Here is a 10,407-nt window from a genome sequence, read left to right on the forward strand (position 1 = left end):
TACACCACACTCTCACGACAAGAGAAGTGTCAGCGGCTAATGCCATATCAACCCAAAGAAGCTAAGTGCGTCAGGGTGGGCGCCTTGTGGAGCCCAGTGTACCTCGCAGAAAGAGTTTTTAACAAAGGTAAGTTCTTACCATAAAACTCGTTTTCTGCTGCGGGGTACACTGGACAATGGGGATGTCCTAAAGCAGTTCCTTATGGGAGGGGACGCACTGTAGCGGGCACAAGAACCCGGCGTCCAAAGGAAGCATCCTGGGAAGCGGCAGTATCGAAGGCATAGAACCTTATGAACGTGTTCCCGGAGGACCACGTAGCCACCTTGCACAATTGATCAAGGGTCGCACCACGTTGGGCCTCCCAAGAAGGTCCAACAGACTGAGTAGAACGGGCCGTAATGTGAGCAGGAGCTGACAGACCAGCCTTCACATAAGCATGTGCAATCACCATTCTAATCCATCTGGCCCGGGTCTGCTTGTGAACAGGCCAGCCACGTTTGTGAAATCCAAACAAAACAAAGAGAGAATCAGATTTTCGAATAGAAGCAGTTCTCTTCACATAGATACGGAGAGCCCGTACCACATCCAAAGACCGCTCTTTGGGAGACAAATCAGGAGAGACAAAGGCTGGAACCACAATCTCCTGATTAAGGTGGAACGAAGAAACCACCTTAGGTAAATATCCGGGACGAGTCCTAAGAACCGCCCGGTCACGGTGAAAAATCAGATATGGGGAACTACAAGACAAGGCACCCAGATCCAACACTCTTCTAGCAGAGGCAATAGCCAGCAAAAACACCACCTTAAGGGAAAGCCACTTAAGGTCAGCTGAACCAAGAAGTTCAAATGGAGGCTCCTGCAACGCCTCCAAAACCACCAAGTCCCAAGGAGCCACAGGCGGGACATAGGGAGGTTGGATACGCAACACACCCTGAGTGAAAGTATGAACATCAGGTAAAGTCGCAATTTTTCTCTGAAACCACACCGACAAGGCAGAAATATGAACCTTGAGGGAGGCCAGACGCAGGCCTAAATATAGGCCCTGCTGCAGAAAAGCCAAAAGTTTGGCTGTACTAAACTTGGAAGCGTCATAATTGTTAGATGCGCACCAAATAAAGTATGAATGCCAGACCCTATGGTAAATCCGAGCAGAAGCCGGTTTCCAGGCCCTCAACATAGTTTTAATGACCTCTTCAGAAAAACACTTAGCCCTCAAGACGGAAGCTTCAAGAGCCACGCCGTCAAAGATAGCCGGGCTAGGTCCTGGTAGACACAAGGGCCCTGAACGAGGAGGTCTGGGCGTTGTGAAAGTAGAAGTGGACACTCTGACGATAGGCCTTGCAGGTCTGAGAACCAGTGCCGTCACGGGCCACGCCAGAGCTATGAGAAGCAGATTTCCTTTTTCTTGGTTGAACTTCCGAATTACCCTGGGCAGGAGTGACACAAGAGGGAACACGTACAGCAGCCGATCTCTTGTCCTTGCTCCGAAGACCGGAACCTTGTGATGGTGTCGAGACGCCATCAGATCCACATCTGGAAGACCCCACCTTTCCACGAGGAGTTGAAACACTTCTGGATGGAGGCCTCACTCGCCGGCATGCACGTCCTGACGACTGAGAAAGTCCGCTTCCCAATTCAGGACTCACGGAATAAATATTGCAGATACTGCCCGTAGATGGCGTTCTGCCCAACGTAGAATCCGTGAGGCTTCCTTCATTGCCAAACGGCTTTGAGTGCTGCCTTGATGATTTATGTAAGCCACTGTGGTGGCGTTGTCTGACTGTACTTGAACAGGACAGTTCTGAATTAAATGCTGGGCCAGGTTCAACGCATTGAAGACCGCCCGCAACTCCAGAATGTTGATCAAGAGGAGAGATTCCTCCTTGGTCCACCGACCCTGCAAGGAGTGCTGCTCCAGCACCGCGCCCCAACCTCTTAGACTGGCATCTGTCGTCAACAGGACCCAGTTGGATATCCAGAAGGGACGGCCCCTGCACAATTGTTGGTCCTGGAGCCACCAGATCAGCGACAGACGGACCTTCGGAGTCAATGAGATCATTTGAGACCTGATCCGGTGAGGCAGGCCATCCCACTTGGCTAGAATCAGCTTCTGTAGGGGGCGAGAATGGAATTGAGCATACTCCACCATGTGGAATGCTGCCACCATGAGGCCCAGCACCTGCATTGCCGAATGTATCGACACTTGCGGACGAGAAAGGAAGCAACGAATCCTGTCCTGAAGCTTCAGGACTTTCTCCTGAGACAAGAACAACCTCTGGTTGCGAGTGGCCAACAGCGCTCCCAGGTGCACCATGCTCTGAGCAGGGACCAGGGAGGATTTCTTCCAGTTGATGAGCCACCCGTGGGCTTGTAGAAACCGGACCGTCAAATCCAGATGACACAGGAGAAGATCTGTGGAATTTGCCAGGATTAACAAGTCGTCCAGATACGGCAGTATCCTGACCCCTTGACGACGGAGTACCACCGTCATCACCGCCATAACTTTGGTGAAGACTCGCGGAGCCGTTGTTAAACCAAAAGGTAACGAACGAAACTGGTAATGGATGTTGCCAATAGCAAACCTCAGGTATTGCTGATGTGACACTGCTATAGGAATATGGAAGTAAGCATCCTGTATGTCCAAGGAGACCATGTAGTCCCCAGGTTCCAAGGCCAGAACTATAGAGCGAAGGGTTTCCATACAGAACTTGGAAATCTTCACAAACCTGTTTAATGCCTTGAGGTTGAGAATGGGCCTGGAGGACCCATTCGGTTTCGGGACTAGAAACAGCGGAGAATAGTACCCCCGGCCCCTCTGAGCAAGAGGCACCTGTACTACGACTCCTGTATCCAGGAGGGTCTGTACCACCGAGTGTAGAGTTTTTGCCTTTGTCCGGTCCAAAGGGACGTCTGTCTGGCAAAATCGATGAGGGGGTGGGGTTTTTGAAGGCAATGGCATAACCTCGAGTGACGACTTCCCGTACCCAGGCATCTGAAGTGGTCTTCAACCATTCCTGGGTATACCCTAGCAGCCGGCGCCCCACCCTGGGATCCCTCAGGGGGAGGCCCGCCCCGTCATGCGGCAGGCTTATCGGTCTTTGCAGCTGGCTAACGGGCAGCCCAGGCTCTTTTGGGCTTCGGTTTACCAGGTTTGGAAGTGCGGGCCTGCTTATGGTATGCCTGACCTTTTGCTTTACCTGAAGGACGAAAGGGGCGAAAGGACGTACCTTTAGCCTTCGACACAGAAGGAGCGGTATTAGGTAGACAGGCAGTTTTGGCAGTAGCCAAGTCAGCCACCATCTTATTTAAGTCCTCCCCAAACAGAATATCTCCCTTGAAAGGGAGTACCTCCAGGGTTTTTCTAGAGTCCAGATCCACAAACCAGGATCTCAGCCACAATATCTGGCGAGCCTGGACTGACGTAGTAGAGGCCTTGGCTGCCAGGATACCGGCATCATAAGCCGCCTCTAATATATCGAGAAGCTGTGACAATATATGATAAGCATTGTCTAGCATGGTCAGAGGAGATTTCAGCTTCTAACTCCAAAGCCCATGCTTCAATAGCCTCAGCAGCCCATGTAGCTGCAATAGTGGGCCTTTGTGCAGCACCCGTGAGGGTGTAAATCGCTTTTAGACAACCCTCCACACGTTTATCCGTAGGCTCTTTCAGAGACGTGACGGTAGTGACAGGTAGAGCTGAGGAAACCACCATCCTAGCCACATGTGAGTCCACTAGAGGAGGCGTTTCCCAATTCTTAGACAGCTCTGGCGCGAGGGGATAGCGAGCCAGCATCTTCTTTTGAGGCACAAACTTCATAGCCGGGTTTTCCCAGGGTTCCTGACGTATATCCAGTAGGTGGTCAGAGTGAGGTAAAACCTGTTTAACCACCTTCTGACACTTGAACCTATCTGGTTTCTTAGGAGGCACGGATGGCTCGGGATCATCCGTAATCTGCAGAATTAATTTAATAGCCTCCAAAAGATCAGGAACATCCACATGTGAACTACCCTCCCCATCAGCCGTATCTGAATCAGAACCTGTGGGGTCAGTGTAAGCGCCGTCCTCATCAGACGAGGTGTCAGTGACAGCAGTGGATTGTGAGGAGACGAGCGCTCGCTTAGAGGACCTTTTGGACTTAGGCGAGCGTTGGTCAAACCTTTTAGTAGTAAAGGACTGGTTCAACTTCTTTAATTGAGCAGATAAATCGTCCGCCCACGGCGGGTTAGCTGCAGGGCCCACATACAGTTGTACCGGCATTCGGGGTCCCATAGGGGGTGTTAGTTTATGAACTAGCGTATGCAGAAGCGTGAAAAAGCGGCCCACGGTGGGTCAGTATGTGCCTCCGTTGCCACAGTGCCACTGGGGGGCAAGGAGCTCCCAGAACCAGAGCCCACAGCTGCTATATTCTCCTCATATGTGCCTGTGGCTTCAGCAACACCAGCAGTGTGTTCCGCCCCAGAACCGTTACCCTCAGAAGCAGACATGATATAACTTGCAGTATGAGGTAACACAGTACAATTATCAGCAGCACAATATCCCAAACCCCTGGGCAGTGTAGTCAGCACTAGCAGAGATAAAGGAGAGATATGGTGACCAAATCACATAGAAAAATACGTAATACAGTATATCTTTGTGAAAATCCTATATTAGATAACACCTGACGCACCAAGCCCCCTCAGGTTATAGAATATAGGGATAGCAAGTTGAGTGAAAGACACGATATGGACAACACTCAGCTATCAAATGCACACACAGAAGGTCACAGTTTGTACAATGCAGAGGTTATTACAGACAATAATACTGCACTGGACTAGCTTACACAGCTATATAGTCAATAGATATAACACTACACAGTAAGAAAATGGATGTATATCACAGGGTAATTGTACTATAAAACCCTGACTAAATGCACTCTCTTTCTTAACTATCACTGTCTAAAAAGGCAGGTAGAATACTTAAGTGTCATGTAAAGGCACAGTGCTGACAACCAGGCGGCTTTACATAGGAGAATTTGCCCAAGCAGGCCCAGGAACAGTGAGCTGAGGGATAATGGCGCTGCAGACACTGACTGGGAGTGAGGAAAAGACAGATATGCATCTCCAGGGCGGGAACACTTGCTAGAAATGGCGCGCTGGGGCTTCAGGTCTAAGCCTTATCCCCTCTGCTGGCAAAACACGGGGTACTGCTACGGGGTATAAATAGTGGTTTAGGGAGAAAACACGACCTGCGCCCATGCCCTGGTGATCTAGTGGGATCGCCTGTACTGCCACAGTGTCCACCACCAGCGCGCTTGGCCCGCCTCCCACTGACCACGCCGGATCGCGAGCGGGACCCAATTACCACCTCCCGAAGCACGCCCACGCGATCCTGGAGAGCCCCAGCCGTGTGTGTCTAACATGAAGAAAACCGGAGCCTCCGCTGTAGGTACCCGGCAACCAGGGCTCGGGAGTGTACAGCGCCGCTGGGGAGAGCTGGAGCTGCAGCAGTTAATGTCACAAGACATTTACCATCGCTGCTGCCCTTGAAGTCTTCACTTTTTACCTCATGAAAAGCTTTTCTCAGGGCTGCTTGGAGCAGCCCCTCTTAAGTGCCTGCTTACTGCAGCACCAACTTACAAAACTGAGCTCCTGTGCTGGGAGGCGGGGTGATATAGGAGGCGGCGCTGTGCATTCTGGGAACAGTCAAAGCTTCGAGTCTGTTGGTGCCTCGGATCAAGATCCTATTCTACACCCCATTGTCCAGACTTGTGGAGCCCAGTGTACCCCGCAGCAGAAATAGGATTTTAATACCTACCGGTAAATCCTTTTCTCCTAGTCCATAGAGGATGCTGGGGACTCCAAAAGAACCATGGTGTATAGACGGGATCCACAGGAGCTTGGACACACTAAAAAGACTTTGACTGGGTGTGAACTGGCTCCTCCCTCTATGCCCCTCCTCCAGACCTCAGTTATAGGAACTGTGCCCAGGAGAGACGGACATTTCGAGGAAAGGATTTTTGTTTAAACTAAGGGCGAGAAACATACCAGCCCACACCACAAACATACCGTACAACTGGAGTAGTATGAAACCAGATAACCGTATGAATTAACAACAGCAACAAGCTGAATAAACTAATACACAACCCATGTGTATACAAATACAACCAGTAATAATACAACTGCAAGTAACAGTCCGCACAGGGATGGGCGCCCAGCATCCTCTACGGACTAGGAGAAAAGGATTTACCGGTAGGTATTAAAATCCTATTTTCTCTTACGTCCTAGAGGATGCTGGGGACTCCAAAAGGACCATGGGGTCTATACCAAAGCTCCCAAACGGGCGGGAGAGTGCGGACGACTCTGCAGCACCGAATGAGCAAACATGAGGTCCTCATCAGCCAGGGTATCAGACTTGTAAAACTTAGCAAAGGTGTTTGAACCCGACCACGTAGCTGCTCGGCAAAGCTGAAGTGCCGAGACCCCTCAGGCAGCCGCCCAAGAAGAGCCCACCTTCCTAGTAGAATGGGCCTTTACCAACTTCGGCAACGGTAGCCCAGCCGAAGAATGAGCCTGCTGAATCGTATTACAAATCCAGCGTGCAATAGTTTGCTTAGAAGCAGGATTTCCAATCTTGTTGGAAGCATACAGGACAAACAAAGCCTCTGTTTTTCTGGTAAGAGCCGTCCTGGCGACATAAATTTTCAAAGCTCTTACAACATCAAGAGACATTGGAACCGCCACAACATCCGTAGCCACAGGCACCACAATAGGTTGGTTAATGTGAAACGAAGAAACCACCTTCGGCAGAAATTGTTGACGAGTCCTCAATTCCACTCTATCCGAAAGGAAGATCAAATAAGGGCTTGTGAGACAAGGCCGCCAACTCTGACACTCGCCTGGCAGACGCCAGAGCCAAAAGCATGACCACTTTCCAAGTGAGAAACTTTAACTCAACCTTACGCAAAGGTTCAAACCAGTGAGACATAAGGAACTGCAAGACCACTTCAAGATCCCACGGCGGCACAAATGGAGGATGGATATGCAGCACTCCCTTCACAAAAGTATGAACCTCAGGAAGGACGGCCAATTCTTTCTGAAAGAAAATAGATAAAGCCGAAAACTGCACTTTTATGGAACCCAATTTCAGGCCTGCAACTACGCCTGCCTGCAAAAAAAAATGGAGAAACCGACCCAAGTGAAACTCCTCCGCCGGAGCAGCTTTGGTCTCACACCATGAAACATATTTCCTCCAAATACGGTGATACTGTTTTGCCGTAACCTCCTTCCTAGTTTTAAGGAGAGTGGGGATGACCTCCCCGGGAATACCCTTCCGAGCTAAGATTTGGCGCTCAACTTCCAAGCCGTCAAACGCAGCCGCGGTAAGTCCGGAAACACGCAGGGCCCCTGCAACAATAGGTCCTCTCTTAGAGGAAGCGGCCAGGGATCTTCCACTAGTAAGTCTTGAAGATCCGGATACCAGGCCCTCCGTGGCCAATCTGGAACGACGAGTATCGCCTGAACCCTTGTTCGTCGAACGATCCTCAGCACCTTCGGAATGAGAGGAAGCGGAGGGAACACATACACCGACTGAAACACCCATGGAGTCACCAGGGCGTCCACTGCACTGGCTTGGGGGTCCCTTGACTTGGAACAATACCTCGGAAGCTTCTTGTTGAGGCGAGACGCCATCATGTCTATCAGAGGAATTCCCCAACGCTTTGTCACTTCTGCAAATACCTCTTGATGAAGAGCCCACTCTCCTGGATGGAGATTGTGTCTGCTGAGGAAGTCTGCTTCCCAGTTGTCCACTCCCGGGAGGAAGACTGCTGACAGAGCGCTCACGTGCTGTTCCGCCCAGCGTAGGATTCTTGTGGCCTCCTCCATAGCCACCCTGCTCCTTGTTCCGCCTTGGCGGTTTACGTACGCCACTGCTGTTATGTTGTCCGACTGGATTAGGACAGGGAGACCCTGAAGAAGGTTCTTTGCTTGCAGCAGGCCATTGTACATGGCTCTCAACTCGAGAACATTTATGTGGAGACAAGATTCCTGGCTTGACCACTTTCCCTGGAAATTTCTTCCTTGCGTGACTGCGCCCCAGCCTCGGAGACTTGCATCTGTTGTCAGCAGGACCCAGTCCTGGATTCCGAATCAGCGTCCCTCTAGAAGGTGAGAGCCTTGCAGCCACCACAGGAGAGATATCCTGGCCCTAGAAGATTGACTTATTTACCGGTGCATGTGCAGGTGAGACCCGGACCATTTTTTTAGCAGATCCCACTGAAACACCCGGGCATGAAACCTGCCAAACGGAATGGCTTCGTAAGCCGTAACCATCTTCCCTAGTACCAGAGTGCATTGATGAATCGACACTTGTCGGCCTCAGAAGCTCCCTGACCATGGTCTGGATTTCCAGAGCTTTGACCTCCGGAAGAAACACTCTCTGTATCTCCGTGTCTAGGACCATGTCCAGGAAGAGCAGCCGATTGGCCGGGATCAACTGAGACGTTGGCAAATTTAGTATCCGTGATGTCGCAGAACCGACAGGGAGAGATCTACATTTCTTAACAACTGCTCCTCGGACCTCACCTTTATCAGGAGATCGTCCAAGTACAGGATAATTGTGACTCCTTGCTTGCGCAGGAGGACCATCATCTCTGCCATTACCTTGGTTAAAACCCTCGGGGCCGTGGAAAGCCCAAACGGCAACGCCTGAAATTGGTAATGACAATCCTGCACCGCGAACCTCAGGAAGGCCTGATGAGGAGGGAATATCGGGATGTGTAAGTAAGCATCCTTTATGTCGAAAGACGCCATAAAATCCCCCCCTTCGAGGCTAGAGATCACCGCTCGAAGAGACTCCATCTTGAACTTGAAAGTTTTCAAGTATGGATTGAGGGATTTTAGGTTCAGAATTGGTCTGACCGAACCGTCCGGCTTCAGCACCACAAAGAGGCTCGAATAGAACCCTTTCCCCCGATCTGACGGGGGAACTGGCACCACGACCCTCTGTTGACACAAATTTTGTATCGCATCCCTTACCACCTCTCTTTCGGGAAGAGAAGTTGGCAAGGCAGACACGAAAAACCGGTTGGGGGGCATCTCCTGAAACTCCAGTCTGTACCCTTGGGACACTATGTCTAAGACCCAAGGATCCACAGCCGAACGAACCCAGATCTGACTGAAGAATCGGAGACGGCTCCCCCAGGGTAGTCCCAGCGTCATGTGGTAGACTTGGTAGAGGCAGGGGAGGACTTTTGGTCCTGGGTGCCTGACACTGCAGGCGACTTCCTTCCCCTACCTCTACCATTTGAAGCGAGGAAGGACGAGTCCTTACCTCGTTTGTATTTATTAGGCCGAAAGGACTGCATCTGCTGATGGGGTGCCTTCTTCTGTTGTGTGGGAACATAAGGAAGAAAAGACGACTTACCCGCCGTAGCGGTCGACACCAGGTCAGCCAGGCCGTCACCGAACAAGACACTACCTTTAAAAGGGAGAGCTTCCATATTCTTCTTGGAGTCGGCATCGGCATTCCATTGATGAACCCACAGCGCCCTCCTGGCCGAAATCACCATGGCATTGGCTCTTGATCCCAAGAGGCCAACATCCCTCGCTGCATCCTTTAGGTAATCTGCAGCGTCCTTGATATAACCAAGAGTCAAAAAAATATTATCTTTATCAAGAGCATCCATATCAGAAGCCAAATTCTCAGCCCACTTAGCAATAGCACTACTCACCCATACCGACGCCACAGCAGGTCTGAGCAATGCACCAGTATTTACAAAAATGGACTTCAAAGTCGTCTCCAGCTTGCGATCCGCCAGATCCTTGAGGGCAGCCGTGTCAGGAGACGGAATCGCCACCTTCTTGGACAATCGGGATAGAGCCTTGTCCACATTTGGAGACTACTACCATTTTTCCCTATCGTCAGAGGGAAAAGGATATGCCATCAAAATTTGCTTGGGAATCTGCCACCTTTTTTCAGGCGACTGCCAAGCCTTTTCACAAAGCGCATTCATTTCATGAGAGGGGGGAAATTTTACCTCAGGTCTTTTCCCCTTAAATAAACAGACTCTAGTGTCAGGAACAGCAGGTTCCTCAGATATACGTAAAACGTCTTTAATGGCTATAATCATGTACTGAATACTTTTGACAACCCGTGGATGCAAAGAAGCCTCATTCAAATCGACATCGGAGTCAGAGTCCGTGTCGGTACCTGTATCTGCCATCTGGTTAAAAGCACGCTTCTGTGACCCTGAGACTGTCTGTACCTGAGACAAGGCATCCTCCACCGACTGTCTCCATGTTTGTGTCTGAGAATCAGATTTATCCAGTCTCTTAGATAATAAAGCCACATTCGCATTCAGTGTACTCAGCATAGTCATCCAATCAGCAGTCGACTGTGCCGACAGACACATACCTAAATCCTTTTC

The sequence above is a fragment of the Pseudophryne corroboree genome, chromosome 1 (genome assembly GCF_028390025.1).
Source record: "Pseudophryne corroboree isolate aPseCor3 chromosome 1, aPseCor3.hap2, whole genome shotgun sequence".
Classification (NCBI taxonomy): Eukaryota; Metazoa; Chordata; class Amphibia; order Anura; family Myobatrachidae; genus Pseudophryne; species Pseudophryne corroboree.